The 22818-nt window shown below is 41.3% G+C and overlaps 1 protein-coding gene across 1 annotated transcript in view; it reads right to left on the minus strand.

Moving 5' to 3' along the window:
• LOC139408543 (junction mediating and regulatory protein, p53 cofactor) overlaps positions 1-22818 on the minus strand; it is a 56714-nt gene that overhangs the window by 31799 nt on the left and 2097 nt on the right. The gene's annotated exons all lie outside the window — the stretch shown is intronic.

The raw sequence follows: 22818 nt of genomic DNA on the forward strand, positions 1-22818 counted from the left end.
AGGCTACGCTGCCGACTTGCCTGGGCCAAGAAACACAAGCAATGGACATTAGACCGGTGAGTCCAAATGTGAGATTTTTGGTTCCAACCGCCGTGTCTTTGTGAGACGCAGAGTAGGCGAACAGATGATCTCTGCACGTGTGGTTCCCCCATGAAGTATGGAGGAGGTGTGATGGTGCTTTGCTGGTGACACAGTTGGTGATTTACTTAGAATTCAAGGCACACTTAACCAGCATGGCTACCACAGCATGCTGAAGCGATATGCCATCCCATCTGGTTTGCGCTTAGGACTATCATTTGTTTTTCAACAGGACAATGACCCAACACACCTCGAGGCTGTGTAAGGGCTATTTAACAAAGGAGAGTGATGAAGTGCTGCGTCAGATTACCTGCCCTCCACAATCACCCGACCTCAACCCAATTGGGATATTTTGGGATGAGTTGGACCGCAGAGTGAAGGAAAATTTAGCCTACCTCTCAGGAGGCTGATTTGCAGCCAAAGACAAATAAATGGGTAATCAATACTTATTCAAAATGAAAAGACGCAATGCTCGCTCACCATAGTAGCCTAACGTATGCTGCCTTTTCCATGATGATTACATTTTTTGATTGGACCTCGACTCACATTGGTTGAGCGCCCTCCACTTCTTTCCATTATCAATATTTATTCACCAGACACTGTTGTAAACTACAGTCTAATCATGTTAAAGTTCATTTCAGAATTTAAGTTAACTACCACGTGATTCTCCGCCCATGTAGACAGCCTACTCTATTTCAATGAGACCACACATACTAGGCACACTTGAACCCAGACACCCAACTAAGAGAGGTAGGCTACTGAAGTTGAAGCAGCAAATTCTGTGTTTGAATAATGCAAAAAGTATACTTCTAATACAATAGGTAGGCTAATGCATACAAAGCAGAAAGATGATTGTTTCCAAATAATCTGCGGGACAACAAAAATATTTTCATCACAAAATTGTCTGACCGACCCGCAGCATGAAAAATGCTGACCACACCTCAATGATCTCTTTTGGGAACCTCAAGAATGCAGCCCTCTACTAGGAACCACTCGTTTCAATTCATACAGTACAACCCTCCCTCAGTTCTCCCAGGTGTAATATTGAAAGGCTGCTGCTACATCACCAATCTAAGCAGTGAATAGCCTAACAGTACCCTTCTGCTCTGTCTGTCTGGTGTGGCTTGAAAAGAGAGGAGTAGCTGTGGATAGGATGAATAGTGGCTCTTAAGTTGTTAACCCTAGCCAGGTTTTCCATAGCCAGCCACACACACAGGTCCACTCTAGGGATCAGGGGCTAGAGACAGACACTGGTCAATTCAACTCCAACACTGCTCCTACTGTTTACCTTGGCCAGGCATCTCCAAGGTAACCATAGACAGGCCAGCCCTGCACTTAGCTAAGAGAGAGCTGGCTGAGAGGGAGGGAGGGAGGGAGCTACTGTAGCACTATCACAGTTGCATTAGGAAAGGGAAATGGGGATACCTAGCCACTTGTACAACTGAATGATTTCAACTGAAATGTGTCTTCTGCATTTAACCCAACCCCTCTGAGTCAGAGAAGGTACAAGCTGCCCATAGGCATAAATGTAAACAATCCAGTAGGGGGGGTCAATGCAGCCTTCCAGGCAAGGACGGAATATGTTGTCTGGTGAGTGACATTTTCTGTGACCTCTGACCCAACTGTGGTTAAGGCAGCCCTGGGAGCACAAATTGACGAATGACCGAGTGTGTATGTGTTTGTGTTGTAGTTGATTTCTGGCCAGAGCTCACATATAACTACAGGGATTGGCTGGCTCTCTTTATAACAAACATCCCTGATTGGCTGGGAAAGAGAAGCAAAAAACTTCTGATTGGTGGAGAATCCACAAAGTACAGACGACCATCGCAAGGTAAACTTAAAAGCGCAGTGGGAACATGAGTGAGCAATTATGATCACACACACAAAGGGTAATTTATCAAGCCTAACTCCACCAGTCTATCAGTGTGAAATCTGCCTGGTCCTCATAGTGTAATGCCAGTAGGCCTGGTTGGCAGGAAACAGCCTTCCTATGATGTGAACAGCAGTCCTTCATTTGAAAAATCACATCACTTCCGAGTTCACATTAGTCAGTTGTTAGCTATTTATGCGCTACGGAAAATTACAAAATGAATCATGTGGCAAAAGTCTGCAATTCCTCACACTGGGCGTGTGTGTGTGTGCGCGCGCGTGTGTGTATTTAGCTCGAACAACATACATTGTATTCCATCTGGACAAGAGGCATACCTATGTAAGAATGCTGTTCATCGACGACAGCTTAGCATTTAACACCCCCTAAACTCGTCAATAAGCTCTAGACCCTGGGTCTCGACCCCACCCTGTGCAACTGGGTCCTGGACTTTGACGGGCCGCCCCCAGGTGGTGAGAGTAGGAAACAACATTTCCACCCAACTGATCCTCAACACTGGGGCCCCACAAGGGTGGTTCTCAACCCCCTACTGTACTCCCTGTTCACCCATGACTGCGTGTCCATGCACGCCTCCAACTCAATCATCAAGTTTGCAGACGACATTACAGTGGTAGGCTTGATTACCAACAACAACGAGACGGCCTACAGGGAGAAGGTGAGGGCCCTCGGAGCGTGGTGTCAGGAAAACAACCTCTCACTCAACATCAAACAAAACAAAGGGAGATGATCGTGGACTTCAGGAAACAGCAGTGGGAGCATCCCCCCATCCACATCGAGAGGACAGTAGTGGAGAAGGTAGAAAGTCTTAAGTTCCTCAGAGTACACATCACGGACAGACTGAAATGGTCCACCCAAACAGACAGCGTGGTGAAGAAGGTGCAACAGCACCTCTTCAACCTCAGGAGGCTGAAGAAATTTGGCTTGTCACCTAAAACACTCAAAAACTCTTACAGATAAACAATCGAGAGCATCCTGTCGGGCTGTATCACCGCCTGGTACGGAAACTGCTCCACCCACAACCGTAAGACTCTCCAGAGGGTAGTGTGGTCTGCACAACGCATCACTGGGGGCAAACTACCTGCCCTCCAGGAGACCTACCGCACCCGATGTCACAGGAAGGCCAAAAAGATCATCAAGGACAACAACCACCCGAGCCACTGCCTGTTCACCTCGCTATCATCCAGAAGGCGAGGTCAGTACAGGTGCATCAAAGCTGGAACCGAGAGACTGAAAAACAGCTTCTATCTCAATGTTGACATATCATACATTACTCATCTCATATGTACAGTTGAAGTCAGAACTTTACATACACCTTAGCCAACTACATTTAAACTCTGTTTTTCACAATTCCTGACATTTAATCCTAGTAAAAATTCTCTGTCTTAGGTCAGTTAGGATCACCACTTTATTTTAAGAATGCGAAATGTCAGAACAATAGTAGAGAGAATGATTTACTTCAGGTTTTATTTCTTTCATCACATTCCCAGTGGGAATGTACACTCAATTAGTATTTGGTAGCATTGACTTTAAATTGTTTAATTTGGGTCAAACGTTTCAGGTACCCTTCCCCTTCCACAAGCTTCCCACAATAAGTTGGGTGAGTTTTGGCCCATTCCTCCTGACAGAGCTTGTGTAGCTGAGTCAGGTTTGTAGGCCTCCTTGATCACACACGCTTTTTCAGTTCTGACAACAATTTTTCTATGGGATTGAGGTCAGGGCTTTGTGATGGCCACTCCAATACCTTGACTTTGTTGTCCTTAAGCCATTTTGTCACAACTTTGGAAGTATGCTTTAGGTCATTGTCCATTTGGAAGGCCCATTTGCGACCAAGCTTTAACTTTGTGACTGATGTCTTAAGATGTTGCTTCAACATATCCACATAATTTTCCTTTCTCATGAAGCCATCTATTTTGTGAGGTGCACCAGTCCCTCCTGCAGCAAAGCACACCCACAACATGATGCTGCCAACCCGTGCTTCACGGTTGGGATGTGTGTTCTTCGGCTTGCAAGCCTCCCCCTTTTTCCTCCAAACATAACAATGGTCATTATGGCCAAACAGTTCTATTTTTGTTTCATCAGACCAGAGGACATTTCTCCAAAAAGTACCATCTTTGTCCCCATGTGCAGTTGCAAACCGTAGTCTGGATTTTGTAATTGCGGTTTTGGAGCAGTGGCTTCTTCCTTGCTGAGCGGACTTTCAGGTTATGTCGATATAGGACTCGTTTTACTGTGGATATAGATACTTTTGTACCTGTTTCCTCCAGCATCTTCACAAGGTCCTTTGCTGTTCTGGAAATTATTTGCACTTTTTGCACCAAAGTACGTTCATCTCTAGGAGGCAGAACGCTTCTCCTTCCTGAGCGGTATGACGGCTGCGTGGTCCCATGGTGTTTATACTTGCATACTATTGTTTGTACAGATGAACGTGGTACCTTCAGGTATTTGGAAATTGCACCCAAGGATGAACCAGACTTGTGGAGGTCTACAAAAACAATTCTGAGGTCGGTTAAATTTGTTTTGATTTTCCCATGATGTCAAGCAGAGGCACTGAGTTTGAAGGTAGGCATTGAATTACATCCACAGGTATAAATAATCTGTCTGTAAACAATTGTTGGAAAAATTACTTGTGTCCGTAGGTGTCCTAACCAACTTGCCAAAACTAGAGTTTGTTAGCAAGAAATTTGTGGAGTGGTTGAAAAACGAGTTTTAATGACTCCAACCTAAGTGTAGGTAAACTTCCGACTTCAACTGTATATACTGTATTCTATTCCATGTACTGCATCTTGCCTATTCCGCACGGCCATCTCGCATCCATATATTTATATGTACATATTCTTATTCATCCCTTTACATTTGTGTGTATAAGGTAGTCGTTGTGAATTTGTTAGAGTACTTGTTAGATTTACTGCACTGTTGGGAACTAGGAGCACAAGCATTTCACTACACTCGCATTAACATCTGCTAACCATGTGTATGTGACCAATAAAATTTGATTTGTAAATGTGTGCACATTTGAGCGCATGGAACTTTGCATACAATCATCCACACATCAACTGAAACCAGGCAGGTACTGTTCCTGCTATTATAATAGCAAGCCTACCAAGTGAGTTTGCTTATTTTGCTTTGGGTACAAGTTGGCCATAGACACAGACCTAGGATCAGTTTCCCTCCCCCAACCCTTATGTAACCATTAAGGGGGAGTGAGGAACGCAAAACTCACCTTAGATCAGTGTCTTGGAGGAAGCAACATCAAAGCCGCTTAACTTAGCTACAGGTCGTAAAATGTGCAGTTCCGCAGGCCCTCTCACACACTACCTTCAATTACCTTTGACCCAAAGCCTGGGTCCCTGCCCTGAATGGTGGGGGAGATGTGTATGGGCTAATTTGATCTAATCCTCAGTGCTGCAGTTGGAGTCTAACGCCCAGTGTCTGACATGCTAACTCCCCATGACTAACACACACACACACACACACACACACACACACACACACACACACACATTATTTAATCCCTTCGGGAATATAGGGCATACTTGCTTTGACCCTGGCAGGGGGCTAATACCCAAGGCAATCAACCAGAGCTGTCCCTTTACAGTCATGCCACTCAACTCAGCAACACTCAACAGACAAGCTCTCATATAGCTTACTATTTTACATACAGAGAATGAATTCCTGTGCAGGGAAGAAAAGATGAAAAGCTATAGATAGCTATTGAAGCTGTATCTTTGGCTGTACAGATATAAAGACTTCTCAGGCGTAATGGGGTGTGGAGGTCTGAGGGAAGGGAGGTCTGAGGAAAACTCACTTAATTACAGGAGCATAGTAGACTTTTACAGAATGGGAGTTTCCATCTTACTGTTAAAGGCCATGTTGCAAGTTACATTTTCCAATATAAATAGAACATACACCCAGTCTCATGGCAAAAAAAATTATGAATATACATACTATTGTTTTTCCGGCCTGCTAAAGAAAAAGATGTGTGAAGCACGTGCGCTAGTAAGCAACGTTCCCTCAAGTGCATGACACAGCCTGTGATTTTGCCTGTGACGGTCGTTCAGGTGAAGATTCTGAAGCTGACTGGGGAAGAATTACAACATTCTAAGTAATACCACTTTGAAGTAACGGAACAACAGAACTTGCGTTATAGATGTGACGGAAATGGACATGCATTTTTGGAAGGACGGACACATCAGCAAATGTCTGTGAATCTCAAAGTCTTAGGGTAAAATATTAATACCCACTTTGAAAGTAATGCTTGGCTAGACACAAAAACAATGATGTAAAAAATGACAAATCATATATACTTCAGAGAGGAAAATGTACTGCTATGGATGTGACACTGTGCAAAATGAGTGGTTATATACTAAAGATTTATTCACCAAACATCATCATAATACTGTTGTTGTCATCTGAAAATCCAGTGTACCTCAAAAGAGCCAGGAAATCACCAGTATCTTGAATAGTTATTGCATAGGCTATCAAAGTGGTCCCGTCTTAACCAACCATAAATGTCTATTTTCATTGCGAATTAGAGTGCTGCATACCTCACTGCACTTCATTTTAAATGTATAATGTTTTAATAATTTCATTCTAGATCATTAAATTAAATGTTTTATTTAAAATATTAAATGTTATTATCAATCACCTACGGAGTAACAGAATAAACATACAAAAACTCAATTCAACTTTTTTTTTTTTTACAAACTCATGCTTTGTATTAATTTCACACCATTCAATCTGCCAGCACATGCTCTATGAAATGGTACCTCCTCTCCGTTGTCCAAAAAGGACACAGGGACTGGACAACTTGACCTGCAGCCACCAAGGACACAGGGACTGGACAACTTGACCTGCAGCCACCCAAACCTTGTTGTCCTTGGCTGGCAAGATGTACACAAATCCTGTGTGGTCATTTCTCCTAAAGAACTGCATTTCAACAGCATCAGTCAGTCTTTATCTGTTACCAGTCCCACAAACTGCCTGTATATACACTGAGTTTACCAAACATTAAGAACACCTTCCTAATATTGACTTGCACTACATATGCACTGAGCTTGTCTGATGCTTTAAGCATACTGTTTGATTAAATAATTAAGACACCCAAATGACTCAAGAAAGAACCCGATGGTTACACTGTGTTAAAAAATGACAGCGAGTGCCTGTGTGACTGGCGCACGTTGTCCCACTTTCCTCCCGACTGCAGTGAAAAGGCACCACAGCACGGCAAATGTTTATTGCGCTGTCCGTGATAAAGCTGCAACATAATTTTAGCCATTTAGTTTCTTACTTGTTCCTGACTGAAAAGTTCTGTTACCGAAATCCCTAATTTGTTTATGAAAAATATTCCCTATTCCCTCAACTCTTGCTCTCTTTACGTGAAACAGGTAAGCATCGCATGCATGTGACCAATAGGGCCTAACCTATCGTAATCAAATCGCTAAATTGGTTATAACAAATTCCGAACACAGTAATGTCGACAGGAAAATGAATGCAGAGGACGTGAAAAACGTGGTGAATGTTTACTTTATGCTCAGGACAGGAGGGAAAGGGTAAGTCAGATCTGTGGAAAACATTTCACTTAGTTGTGGAAACTACTGGATATCAAGAAAAAGGGAGAGTATAGGAGCAAGTCTAGCGTGAGTATTATGTGTGCCAAACAGCTGTCAGATTACAATATTATTATTATTATTATTATTATTATTTCTGACCATTTGGAAGTGTAAACACTCAATCAATAAGTGTAAGAGAGATTCTGTATAAAAAAAGATAAAGCCTTTACTACAGCAGACTTAAAAACAGTTGCATGCATTTGTGAATGTATTTATTGTTTAGGCTAATTATTCAAAGCTCCCTTTGTTATTTAATTTTAAAACTAAAATGCTTGATTGCATTTCAAAGCATGAATGTCTCATATGCTGTGTGGTGGCATGAATGAATGAATGATTGATACAGTAGCCTATAAATTGAAATACAGGCCTCAGTAAATTACGGTATTAAGACCAAACAGGCCTACAGCTCGATGGTGGTTATACAAGGCTGCTATACTAAGCCTACTAATGATAACGACATTACTTATTATAATGATGATCATAATAATAATTGTAATAACAATAAAGCAATAAAGAGATCAAGAAAAAGGAGAGTATAGGAGCGATTACAATATTATTTTCCTGCCTGTTTGGAACAGTGTAAACACTAAATAAATGACTAGTAATAGCAGTCTGTTCTAACAAAAACAATGGTCCAGTCTTTAATACAGCATAGTGAAGATTAACAACACCCGAATCGGTGAAATTGCTTTACCCAACATTTTCCCGTTGCATGAGGCATGGTGCTCACGAAGGCTGTTAAACTAACACTCAAACAGGTGGAGATGGGAGAACCTTCCAGAAGGACAACCATCTCTGCAGCACTCCACCAATCAGGCCATTATGCTAGAGTGGACAGACGGAAGCCACTCCTCAGTAAAAGGCAGTCCGCATGGAGTTTGCCAAAAGGCACCTAAAGGACCCTCAGACCATGAAAAACAAGATTGAACTCTTTAGCCTGAATGCCAAGGTCTGGAGGAAACCAGGCACCATCTCTACAGTAAAGCATGGTGGTGGCAGCATCATGCTGTGGGGGTGTTTTTCAGCGGGAGGGACTAGTCAGGATTGAGGCAAAGATAAACAGCGCAAAGTACAGAGATCCTTGATGAAAACCTGCTCCAGAGCTCTCAGGACCTTCCAACAGGACAACTTTTTATTTAACTAAGCAAGCCAATTAAGAACAAATTCTTATTTAAAATGACGTCCTACACCGGCCAAAACCGGACTACGCTGGGACAATTGTGCGCCGCCCTAGACTCCCAATCTCGTCCGGTTGTGATACAACCTGGATTCGAACCGGGGTGTCTGTAGTGACGCCTCAAGCACTGAAATGCAGTGTCACTTGGGCGCCCCGACAACGACCCTAAGCACACAGCCAAGACAGCGTAGGAGCAGCGTCGGGACAAGTCTCTGAATACCCTTGAGTGGCCCAGCCAGAGCCTGAACATCTCTGGAGAGACCTGAAAATAGCTGTGAAGAAACGCCCCCCATCCAACCTGACAGGGCATGAGAGGTTCTGCAGAGAGGAATGGGAGAAACTCCCCAAATACAGGTGTGCCAAGCTTGTAGTGTCATACCCAAGAAGACTCGAGGCTGTAATTGCTGCCAAAAGTGCTTCAACAAAGTACTGAGTAAAGGGTATGAATACTTATGTAAATGTGATGTTTGTTTAAATCTTAAATAAATTGGCAAAAAAACTTTTTTTAAAACTGTTTTTGCTTTGTCATTATGGGGTATTGTATGTATATTGAGAAAAAAATAACAATTTAATCAATTTTAGAATAAGGCTGTAACCTAACAAAATGTGAAAAAGTGAAGGGGTCTGAATACTTTCCGGAGCCACCGGATAATTGATTCTCTCCGATTTACAATGTCGGATAAAAAAAAAAGTGACATCAGATTCAAACGTATGTACATTTGAAGTCAGAAGTTTACATACTCCTTAGCCAAATACATTTAAACTCCGTTTTTCACAATTCCTGACATTTAATCCTAGTAAAAATTCCCTGTTTTAGGTCCATTAGGATCACTACTTTATTTTTTTATTTTACCCCCTTTTTCTCCCCATTTTTGTGGTATCCAATTGTTAGTAGCTACTAACTTGTCTCATCGCTACAACTCCTGTACGGGCTCGGGAGAGACGAAGGTTGAAAGTCCTGCGTCCTCCAATACACAACCCAACCAAGCCAAAACACCGTGCACCTGGCAACCTTGGTTGGCGTGCACTGCACCCAGCCCCCTTTTTCCGCGATGAGACAAGGATATCCCTAAAGCCCTCCCTTACCCGGATGACACTACGCCAATTGTACGTCGCCCCACGGACCTTCCAGTCGCGGCTGGTTACGGCAGAGCCTGGGCGCGAACCCAGAGTCTCTGGGGGCACAGCTTGTACAGCGCCCTTAACCACTGCGCCACCACTCAGCATTTCTTTCTTTCTTTCATCACATTCCCAGTGAGTCAGAAGTTTACATACAAACAATTTAAAGGCAATGCTACCAAATACTAATTGTTTAACATGGGTCAAACGTGTCAGGTAGCCTTCCACAAGCTTCCCACAATAAGTTGGGTGAATTTTGGCCCATTCCTCTTGACAGAACTGGTGTAACTGAGTCAGGTTTGTAGGCCTCCTTGCTCGCACATGCTTTTTCAATTCTGCCCACAAATTTTCTATAGGATTGAGGTCAGGGCTTTGTGATGGCCCACTCCAAAACCTTGACTTTGTTGTCCTTAAGCCATTTTGACACAACTTTGCAAGTATGCTTGGGTCATTGTCCATTTGGAAGACCCATTTGCGACCAAACTTTAAACTTCCTGACTGATGTCTTGAAATTTTGCTTCAATATATCCACAGAATTTTCTTTCCTCACAAAGCTATCTATTTTGTGAAGTGCACCAGTCCCTCCTGCAAAGCACCCCCACAACATGATGCTGCCACCTAGTGCTTCACGGTTGGGATGGTGTTCTTCGGCTTGCAAGCCTCCCCCTTTTTCATCCAAACATAACGATGGACATCATGGCCAACAGTTCTATTTTTGTTTCATCAGACCAGAGGACATTTCTCCAAAAAGTACCATCTTTGTCCCCTTGTGCTGTTGCAAACCGTAGTCTGGATTTTTTGTTGCGGTTTTGGAGCAGTGGCTTCTTCCATGCTGAGCGGCCTTTCAGGTTATGTCGATATAGGACTTGTTTTACTGTGGATATAGATACTTTGTACCTGTTTCCTCCAGCATCTTCACAAGGTCCTTTGCTGTTGTTCTGGGATTGATTTGCACTTTTCGCACCAAAGTACGTTCATCTCTAGGAGACAGAACGCGTCTCCTTCCTGAGCAGTATGACGGCTACGTGGTCCCCATGGTGTTTATACTTACATACAGTTGTTTGTACAGATGAACGTGGTACCTTCAGGTGTTTGGAAATTGCACCCAAGGATGAACCAGACTTTGAAGGTAGGCATTGAATTACATCCACAGGTACACCTCCAATTGACTCAAATGATGTCAATTAGCCTATCAGAAGCTTCTAAAGCCATGACATCATTTTTTTTTTTAATTTTCCAAGCTTTTTAAAGGCACAGTCAACTTAGTGTATGTAAACGTCTGACCCACTGAAATTGTGATACTGTGAATTATAAGTGAAATAATCTGTCTGTAAACAATTGTTGGAAAAATTACTTGTGTCATGCACAAAGTTGATGTCCTAACCGACATGCCAAAACTAGTTTAACAAGAAATTTGTGGAGTGGTTGAAAAACTAGTTAATGACTCCAACCTGGGGATCCCTGAGAAAGTAGCCTATTTTTTTCTTCCCGGTACAGATGACCTCCAGTAATAACCTTCATGGTAATAAAACAATACACTATAAATGCATTGTGTTATTGACTCATTCTTTTCCATGTTGTAGCCTACTTTGGATGTTCTTGTTGACAAATGATATTGATGTTGTGATGGTTCTGTTTAGGCTATTTAGACTAGATTATTGCTCTATTCCAATCAATTCTACAAATGTTTGGGACAGTGCTGCTATCTCTTCTCAAACAGTGCAGCCCTCAACTGAATCATTTTGAATATTTGCCATTGTTATCAGAGTGCAGGGAGGCAGACACAGACAAACAGGCAGGGCAGATGTTGTGATAAGGACAGAGTGCGTTAACCCAGTAATTCTCTGACTAATGTCCCTGCTGTTCCCATGATCTTCTCACTATCAGCATGGAGGCCTGTAAAACGTGTCCCTCTGTCTCCCCCCATTGACATGATCACCTACAGAATGACTGACAGAGGTCTGCTTCTGAATGTGAACATTCCACTCAATCCGCTGTGACATTCTCATCATCGCCCACAACCTCAGGCTACTGTACTGAACAGTCAGAGGGAGCCATTGTGTGTCCATTGAGTTGCTGCTCTCCCTCTCTGTCCCTGGCCTTCACCAACCCACACTACATAATGGCCTCCTCTTCTCCCTTCAAGTCTCCTCCTCCTTCCCTTTCACTGCACTGTATTCAGAGAGGAGTTCTCTCTGTCCTACTCTGTGAGATGTCTGGCTTGCCTGTTGTGAATTAGTATTAGGTAGGGGTGTAACGGTTCACGTGGGTTTGGTACGTATTGTGGTTTTTGGGTCACTGTTCAGTTTTGGTACAGCGGGAAAATGAAATTCCAACAATTACTGTAGCTCATATTAGTTTATTTTACAAAAGACACATAACTAAAAAGCACCCCATTTGTGGCCCAAGTCCAGCTTCTGTGACAAAATTCACAATGTTCCTGGCATTGTCTGTTTTGACAAAAAGTAGGAGCTCTTCACGTGTCCAAAAAGTAGGACCCGTTCCAAAATTGACCTGGGGCTTTCCCACCAGTACCGATATGCATAAATATTTTTTTTTATATAGAGACCTGCTCCGAATGGACCAGAGGACAACTAGAACAGTTCCGTACAGACCTTGTCGGATCCAGACCCGGTTCGATTCAGATTAAAAGTCCATTTGTAAGTGACTTGATTAACCAGAACTGATAAAGCATGAGGGAGAGCAAGGTGTCAGAGGAGAGGCCTTTTGGTGTGTGTACTGCAGGAGTTCCTAAACCTTTTGGCCGGCAACCCCATTTTGATACCAACATTTGTTTGTGGCCCGACCATGTAAAAGTTATGTAATCAAAGGCTATTGTTTCATTTTTTTACTGAACAGCCTTTCATTAAATTACTATAGCGGAAGCGAACAGCCTTTCATTAAATTACTATAGCGGCAGCGAACAGCCTTTCATTAAATTACTATAGCGGCAGCGAACAGCCTTTCATTAAATTACTATAGCGGCAGCGAACAGCCTTTCATTAAATTACTATAGCGGCAGCGAACAGCCTTTCATTAAATTACTATAGCGGTAGCGAACAGCCTTTCATTAAATTACTATAGCGGCAGCGAACAGCCTTTCATTAAATTACTATAGCGGCAGCGAACAGCCTTTCATTGAATTACTATAGCGGCAGCGAACAGCCTTTCATTGAATTACTATAGCGGCAGCGAACAGCCTTTCATTAAATTACTATAGCGGCAGCGAACAGCCTTTCATTAAATTACTATAGCGGCAGCGAACAGCCTTTCATTAAATTACTATAGCGGCAGCGAACAGCCTTTAATTAAATTACTATAGCGGCAGCGAACAGCCTTTCATTAAATTACTATAGCGGCAGCGAACAGCCTTTCATTAAATTACTATAGCGGCAGCGAACAGCCTTTCATTAAATTACTATAACGGCAGCGAACAGCCTTTCATTAAATTACTATAGCGGCAGCGAACAGCCTTTCATTGAATTACTATAGCGGCAGCGAACAGCCTTTCATTGAATTACTATAGCGGCAGCGAACAGCCTTTCATTAAATTACTATAGCGGCAGCGAACTACCTTTCATTAAATTACTACAGTGGCAGCGAACAGCCTTTCATTAAATTACTATAGCGGCAGCGAACTGCCTTGTTTTTCTAACAATAATATCAGTGTTAATAATCACAAAATTGACTTGCAAACAACCGGTTGTCATATTCGTGTGGCTGTTGTTGTCAACCAGAAAAAGATCATGCTGTCATTTGTCTTTTTTTTCAACTTCATTACCCAAAATGACGGTGCTGAAGTAGGCACGACTTTTCACTGTGAAAGAGGCTGCATTTATGTTGGTTGGTGATAAGGATTCGAACACATACTTGCACAATGAAAAGCGGTGATGTCAAGGTGAGTGAAATATGTAAACAGTAGATATATGCTTGGTGTTGTCGATGTTTGCTGTGAAACTTTGGGTCAGATTAGCACGTCCTGTCATGATTACTTAGTTGGTACAGGCAAGCACATCAGCGGTGGAGCTCAAATGATTGCTCTCGGTCTCATGGAAATAGTTGCAGTGTTTAGCTGTATTTTGTCTTGTTTCTACTGATGCAATTAAAAGATGGAAACAGCCCAAGATGCTTGCTATAGCTTGCTAGCTAGTTAGTCTGTTAGGCAAGTTGTGTGTAGCGGTAAATTTGGGCTGCGCTCATGAATCGTCAACCTCAGCTGTCACTTTCACTAGCTATCCATACAGACATCCAGCGAACTAGCCACCAAAATGAGTAGAGTAATTTGTGTTTGTCTGCTTAGGTTATGGTTTGTCAGGTTTGCTAGGTGCAGATATTCATAGGCTATACATTGCCTTGTTTTCCTATTATTTGACAGCTTAGCTGTTGTGTTAAGGTAGATGCCTATGCAGTGGAGCTCATATGATATTGAGTTGAATATTTAATTACATAGCCAGCTAACAAGGTGCTTGTTTTGTCCTGTTTCTACCGATGCAATTAAATTTGGAAACTGTCCCATCTTCGTAACTAATCAGCTAACATTGGCGAAATCTCTAGTTGAGAGTTGATTGAGGCAAAAGAGAGAGCGGGAAAGTGTGGAATGGGAGGCGTGTAACTGTATCGCACAATTTATTATGGGAAACCCTAAGAGGTGATTCATAGGAAGAGAGTCTAAGGTTGAGAGAAAGAAAGAGACCGTGTGAGAGGGAGGGAGAGATAGATTATGTTCCTGACTACAATGGTATCCTATTTGTTGCTCCTCTCCTCTCCCTCTGTTACTCTGTTTCTCTAGGTCAGGGAAAGTGAGGGAAGTGATGTGGAGAATCAGGGCTTAGCAGCAAAAGGCAGGGAGGAAGAGGAGTTAGAGATGACTGGAGTGATAGAGATGTGGAGCGAGGCAGGGGGAATGGAGCAAGAGGAGAGTAGAGGGAGAGAGGAAGAGGAGAGTGAAAAGGATCAGGAAGGGGAACAGGGAGAGGAGGAGGGAGACAGAGAGGAGGGGGGAGTGGAGGAAGCAGAGGGAGGAGAAGAGGGATAGCACACCCGAGAGGGAAACCTATGTTTCCATGGAGTATGTCTGCCCAAAGTCTCACCATTCACCCTTGTGCCAGACAGCCTGGGACAAAGGTGACAGTAGCAGGGGTTTTGGAGTTGTCTTTAACATCTCTGGGTAGGGGGCAGTATTTAGAATTTTGGATGAATGAGGTGCCCAATGTAAACTGCCTGTTACTTAGGCCCAGAAGCTAGGATATGCATATGCATGGTAGTATTGAATAGAAAACACTCTAAAGTTTCCAAAAGTGTTCAAATAAATGTCTGAGTATAACAGAACTGATTTGGCAGGTGAAAATCTGAGGAAAATCCATCCAGGAAGTGGGATATTTTTGATGTGGGAAATTTTCAATTGAATGCCTATACAGTATGTATTGGGATAGGACCAAGATTTCAATTCCTATGGCTTCCACTAGATGTCAACAGTCTTTAGACATTGTTTCATGCTTGTATTCTGAAAAATGAGAACGAACGAGACCATTTTCTAAGTGGACTGTAGAATGAACCAGAGCTGTTTTGCGTGACCGATTGCGTGCCGTTCGTTGTTTTTCCTTTTCTATTGAAGACGCTATTGTCCGGTTAAAATATTAGCAATTATTTAGACAATAGACAACCTGAGGATTAATTATAAAGATAATTTGACATGTTTCGACAAACTTTACAGGTACAATTAGGGTGTATTCGTCTGCATGTCATGACCACCTTTGAGCCAGTGGATTACTGAACAAAACGCGCCAACAAAACTGAGTTTTTGGGACATAAAGAGGGACTTTATCGAACAAAACAAATATTTATTGTTTACCTGGGACTCTTGTGACTGCAACCATATGAAGATCTTCAAAGGTAAGTGATTAATTTTATCGCTATTTCTGACTTTTGTAATTCCTTTACTTGGTTGTAAAATGTTTGCATGCTTTTATAAGCGGGGCGCTGTCTTCAGATAATCACATGGTATGCTTTCGCCGTAAAGCCCTTTCGAAATCTGACACAGTGGCTGGATTAACAAGAAGTTCATCTTTAAACCAATGTATAACAATTGTATTTTTATAAATGTTTAATTTGACTATTTCTGTATTTTGAATTTGGCTCTCTGCAATTTTACCAGATGTTGGCTAGCTAGCGTCCCACCTACCCATAAGAAGTTATAAGTTCCAACCACTTTTATCTGTTCCAGAGCTTGTAATGGATTAAAACAAGAAAATGGGCGGGGTTGACCATCTTGACCAACTGAGGAGCTATTACAATGTTGGACGCATAGGCAGAACATTTTGGAAATATGTGTTTTGGGGGTGCTCAACATTGCCATCATAAATGTGTACATTGTGTGGGGGACCCTGCAAAGGCCCCTTCCCAGAAACCGTAGGTGCTGGTCCATAAAGGCATTCAGAAACCACTGTTAATTACAACCACATCTACCGGATATTGGAGGTTACTGATGTAACCCCGGTTCAATTAGCCAAGTAAAATGTTTATGTTTTCTGAGTTTCTCTCGCGACCGCATTTTCAAATCAGGCAACCCCATTTTAAAATCAGGCAACCCCACATTGGGTCTTAGGGCTGACCCCATTTAGTCGACTGGTCGACCAATATTTTTTTAGTCGAGCAGTCACAAATATATTTTCATTTTTTTATAGCACGAGACACCTGTCGGATTCACACCTGTCTGGTCTGAGTAGACAAATCCATTGTGGAGGCCGCGGGATGGCACAACAGTATCACATTTACCGTTAAATCCCATAATTGTTTATCTACATTGTTTGTTTAGTTACGGTAATTTCTGTTAATGCATTCAATATATGATTATTATTACAGTCTTTTATCGTTCTCATTGTCGGAGTGGACACGTTGTTTGCGGACCACACAACCTAGGCTACATTTCTGAGGAACACGTTTTGGTGTATTTCATTCCATTTACAAGTTGCCAATTTATGAATTGTCTTTTGTTTGAAGCGCTCCTGTCAATGTTGATTAAGGGTGCGCCCCCGATTACGCATAGAAGTAGGCCTAGGCAACCGGCACAAAAATATAGGCCTATAAATGTTCCCATATGGGGATCTGATAGTATTTCTGATTGTCTTAACTCACCACCACTGTGGAGCTTCTCAAAGTAATTTCTTATTCACCTCAAACAGCAAGTAAGCAAAGTCTGTTTTTACATCCATTGAGAATGACAATAGTTCCTCAACGTAGCCTATTTGAAAAATATTTCCAGTTCTCTTTCGATAACCACTTGTGTGAAAGGAGGGAAAAAATGTAATGCTCTGATCCGGTGGAAACGTCATAAAATCGGCCTACCTGATTACTTCTTATCCCTTGCGCAAATAGCCTACAGCTGTGTCTGTCAGGAGCTCACTGGCACAGGAAACTCTGAAGGCCAAGAATATTTTCTACAATTTTGCAAGTTTGCTAGTGCCAGCTTCAGGCCAGACCAAGTTGATAGTTGATACAATGCTTCAAGTTTCTTGCAGACAGGCCATGAGTAGACAATGTGATTTATAGGATATTTATTTTTTTAATCAGAATATTTTCAACCTGCAGGCTGCAATGTTTTTATTTGTTGGCTTTATGTAGATTATTTTTTACATAGTTGGCCATTAGAATTTTGATTAAACAAATGATAATTATTGAGGTACAAAGACTTTATTATAAATTGAATAAAACGATTCCACGAAAATGTGCATATGAAAATCATAACTGGATCTCTGGCTCCCTTCAGTAATTTGGCTCCCTTCAGTAATTTGCGTGTCTAATTATTTACATCACAGTGTGCTTAAGGCATCAGACAAGCTCAGTAGCCTAGATATAGTTGATTTTATTAAAACACTTAGGGTTTGTCTATATATGGAAAAATACATCTTTTAACATTTAAAATGGTCACTCTTGGTCGACCAAGATAAAAAAAAATGTTGGGCCAGTCCTTCATTGATTGAATAATCTCCTAACTTTCTTTGCCACACAGAGGCTCTATGACTGTAGGGCCTCTTTGATGACTTGTGATTGGGCGACAACAACAAGCTAAGCGCCACTCTCATGAAAAGCATACTGTACTGTCTTTGTCCGCAGCATACCATTTCTTCTCTCTATTACAATCAGCTGTGAAGGGCTGCTTGAATACAGAGGGGAGACGATGTTGTGCTGTTGTTTCTTTGCATTTCCGCCTTGCTCCGGTGCTAGGAATACTGTCAGCGTAAATGTGTCAACATGTTTGAGGTGTTGGGAGCTGCATAGGCCATTATTGTTGAGCAGTGGCAACATACTGTCAACATTTTATCCACAACTCTCTGTCCATCGCCATTGTGATCTACTCTGAAGCCAAAATGTTCACAAACTGGAGATTTAAACTATGGAGGATCCTCCAATTCTGGCTTAAAATTCTCACCATCGTACCCCACTGGGCACAGACGTCAATTCAACGTCTATTCCACGTTGGAAATGACGTCAAAACAACATTGATTCAACCAATGTGTGCCCAGTGGGACAGTTCCCGGCTGCGACTCAAAAGGATAGTTTGAAATGCAGCAGTTAAGATCCACATTTTTATTACAAAGTGCACATATGCTCTAGTTGTTTTAACAGAATAGCCTAATAGCTCAGATTTAATCAAGAGTCAATGGCATAGCGTTTACATTTTTGAAATATGTATTCATTTGGGTTCACAGTGTAGACCGAAAGGAGGTCCCTGTACCAAACGGTTTGGTACCAATATGTGTAATGTTACAGAACATCAAACAAATCTACATTTTAAACCATTCACCTGAGTTATATATTGAAAGTCAACCGTGTTTTTTTGCTTCAATAGTGTGATCAGGGGCTTGGAATTAAAGTTTTCCTTCACAGAAAATACATTAGGCAGAAAATACTGTAGCTTAAGTGCAACGCTATTTGGCTAGCAGCCACACAAGCAAATCAGCTTACAATGAAAAAGCAAGGTATTTTGGCCAGAAACTATGCAAGGCCATCAAATTTGCAATGTTTATCATAGAAGGAAAGTGGGCAGAAACTACGCAAGGCCATCATATTTGTAACGTTGATCATAGAAAGAAAGTGGACAGGATATTTCCTAATGTTTTGTTTGAAGTTAATCTTGCATTTTACCAGACAAAAGTAGGCTACACTGAGAAAAGCACCACAGAAAAGTAGCTACACATCAGTCAGAGCACTGTGTGCTGATAGAATGCCCCGTATGTGAATTCTCATCTCGAGTGAAGAAGTGCAAATAAAGCACAAAATTAGCAGAAAGTACAATAAAAAAGCATTTTAGATCTGCAGTCACAAGATATGTCTAATGCATATTATCTTTTCTGTTAATATGACCCCTGGTGGTGCATTCTTTTAGGTCACGAACCACTTTCTTGAGTTCTCTTTGATTACTTTTGACTATTTTGAGGAAGTGTATACTGGCTACAGCATCTCAAGATCTCAAGACATTCAGTACTATTGCAGCTTTTTTCTTGCTTTAAAAGGGAGTACGCAAGCACACTCGTTCCGTTCCCTACCCAAGTTTGGATAGGCGCCACAGGCAGCCCAATTCTGATATTTTGCCCAATTACTGGCAAAAGAGCTGATCTGAATGGTCAAAAGACCAATTAGTCCCAGAAGATAGGATATGCATATAATTAGTAGATTTTGATAGAAAACACTCTAAAAGTTTCCAAAACTGTTAAAATAATGTCTGTGAGTATAACAGAACTGATATGGCAGGCAAAAACCCGAGGAAAATCCAACCAGAAAGCCTGTTTTTCCATTGAAAGCCTATCCACCATACAAAGACTTAGGACCCAGTTCACGAGCTCTGTGGCTTCCTCTACATGTGGCCAGTCTTTAGGCATTGTTTCAGGCTTTTACTCTGAAAAATGAGGGAGATACAGCACTTTCAATCGGTGACCAATGGAAATTTCCATTCATCAGCCATGCGCCCTGATCGTGAACTCGCCTTTCTTGTTTCTCCTTTCCTATTGATGAAGCTTTTGTCCGGTTGAAATATGATTTATTATTAATGACAAAAACATCCGGAGGAATGATTTTAAACATCATTTGGCATGTTTCTACTAACTTTTATTGTACTTTTTAAAAACGTTTCGGCCTGGAATTAGTGCCTTCTGCATTCTTCTGATTACTGGACAAAACGCGCAAACAAAAAGGAGGTTTTTGCTCATATAGAGGGACATTGTCGAACAAAACAAACATTTATTGTCTAACATGGAGACCTGGGAGTGCCAGGTGAAGATCATCAAATGTATGTGATTAATTTGAATGCTATTTCTGACTTTTGTGACACTCCTTGGTTGGAAAATGGCTGTATGCGTTTCTATGGCTAGCTAACATAATCACAAAGTGTGCTTTCGCCGTAAAGCGTTTTTGAAATCTGACACAGCGGTTGCAATAAGGAGAAGTTTATCTATATTTCCATGAAAACACTTGTATAGTTTATCAATGTTTATGATGAGTATTTCTGTCATTTTACGTGGCTCTCTGCACTTTCACCGGATGTTTGTTTGAGACAATGCATATCTGACCACAATGCGCCAATGTAAACTCAGATTTTTGAATATAAATATGAACTTCACCGAACAAAACATACATGTATTGTGTAACATGAAGTCCTATGAGTGTCATTTGATGAAGATCATCAAAGATTAGTGATTAATTTTATCTATATTTCTGCATTTTGTAAATCCTCTCTTTGGCTGGAAAAATGGCTGTGTTATTCTGTGAATAGGCACTCACAAAACATAATAGTTGGTGTGCTTTCGTCGTAAAGCCTTTTTGAAATCGGACACTGTGGCTGGATTTACAGCAAGTGTATCTTTAAAATGGTGTAAAATACATGTATGTTTGAGGAATTTTAATTATGGGATTTCTGTTGTTTTGAATATGGTGCCCTGCAGTTTCACTGGCTGTTGACGAGGTGGGACGCTACCCACGTACCCTAGAGAGGTTAACTAGCATGTCCTGCGTCGCATATAATCAATGCGGTGCCTGTACATTTTTTATCGAATCGCAGCCTACTTCGCCAAATGGGGGAGGATTTAACAAAAGCGCATTCGCGGAAAAAAAGCACAATTGTTGCACGAATGTACCTAACCATTAACATCAATGCCTTTCTTAAAATCAATACACAGAAGTATATTTTTTTAAACCTGCATATTTAGTTAAAATAAATTCATGTTAGCAGGCAATATTAACTAGGAAATTGTGTCACTTCTTTTGCGTTCATTGCACGCAGAGTCAGGATATATGCAACAGTTTGGGCCACCTGGCTCGTTGCAAACTAATTTGCCAGAATTTTACATAATTATGACATAACATTGAAGGTTGTGCAATGTAACAGTAATATTTAGACTTAGGGTTGCCGCCCGTTCGATAAAATACGAAACGGTTCCGTATTTCACTGAAAGAATAAACGTTTCGTTTTTGAAATGATAGTTTCTGAATTTGACCATATTAATGGCTGGAATTTCTGTGTTAATTATTTTATAATTAAGTCTACGATTTGATAGAGCAGTCTGACTGAGCGGCAGCAGGCTCGTAAGCATTCATGCAAACTTTACTGCGTTTTCCAGCAGCTCTTAGCAATGCTTGCTCACAGCACTGTTTATGACTTCAAGCCTATCAACTCCTGAGATTAGGCTGGCAATACTAAAGTGCCTATTAGAACATCCAATAGTCAAAGGTATATGAAATACAAATGATATAGAGAGAAATAGTTGACGCGTCATAATTGCTATAATAACTACAACCTAAAACTTCTTAACTGGGAATATTGAACCACCAGCTTTCATATGTTCTCATGTTCTGAGCAAGGAACTTAAAAGTGAGCTTTTTTACATGGCACATATTGCACTTTTACTTTCTTTTCCAACACTGTGTTTTTTTGCATTATTTAAACCAAATTGAGCATGTTTCATTATTTATTTGAGATTAAATGGATTTTATTTATGTATTATATTAAGTTAATATAAAAGTGTTCATTGTTCATTCAGTATTGTTGTAATTGTCATTATGTCACGCCCTGACCGTTGAGAGCGTTTTATGTGTCTATTTTGGTTTGGTCAGGGTGTGATTTGGGTGGGTAGTCTATGTTCTATGAATTTCTATTTCTATGTGTTTGGCCGGGTATGGTTCTCAATCAGAGGCAGCTGTCTATCGTTGTCTCTGATTGAGAACCATACTTAGGAATCCTTTTCCCCCACCTGTTTTGTAGGAAGTTAATTTTGTCTTTGTTCAGGGCACATAGCCCAAAGCTTCACGGTTTGGTTTTTGTTCTTCGTTTTGTCGCCGTAATTTTTTAATAAAGAGAACATGTACGCTTACCATGCTGCACCTTGGTCCAGTCCTTCAGCCAGCCGTAACACATTATTACAAATATATACATTTAAAAAAATACAAAATAAAAAATAAAAATGTGATTTAAAAAATAAAAATAAAAATTGGTCGATTAAATCGATATCAGCTTTTTTTAGTCCTCCAATAATTGATATCGGTATTGAAAAATCAAAACACACACACTATGACAGAGAGATTGTGAAGACAGACATATGGGGATGGAGAGATAAGAGAGAGAAGCAGGAGCGGATAGTTTTTATATAAAGCGTGCCCTAGCACTTACAATAACAATGACGATTATAACAGGGTGATAGTAGGAGCTGCCCTAAAGGAGGAGCTTTACCATCCACCCCCATATAGGCACTGGTCTTTGTTACTAAAATGTTGATTGTCCTTTCTTGTCATCATAGTAGCCATTCAAATGATAACATTCAAACTAAGTTTGCTGAACTGCATGACTCAAGTGTGGTGGACCCATACCCCATTATCCAACTATAACCATGGACTCCACTCCACCTAGCAAGCCAACTGGATTGTCAGGGCAGGATCATATTACAGGCCTGGGACTGTGG

The sequence above is a fragment of the Oncorhynchus clarkii genome, chromosome 5, assembly GCF_045791955.1.
Source record: "Oncorhynchus clarkii lewisi isolate Uvic-CL-2024 chromosome 5, UVic_Ocla_1.0, whole genome shotgun sequence".
Taxonomy (NCBI): domain Eukaryota; kingdom Metazoa; phylum Chordata; class Actinopteri; order Salmoniformes; family Salmonidae; genus Oncorhynchus; species Oncorhynchus clarkii.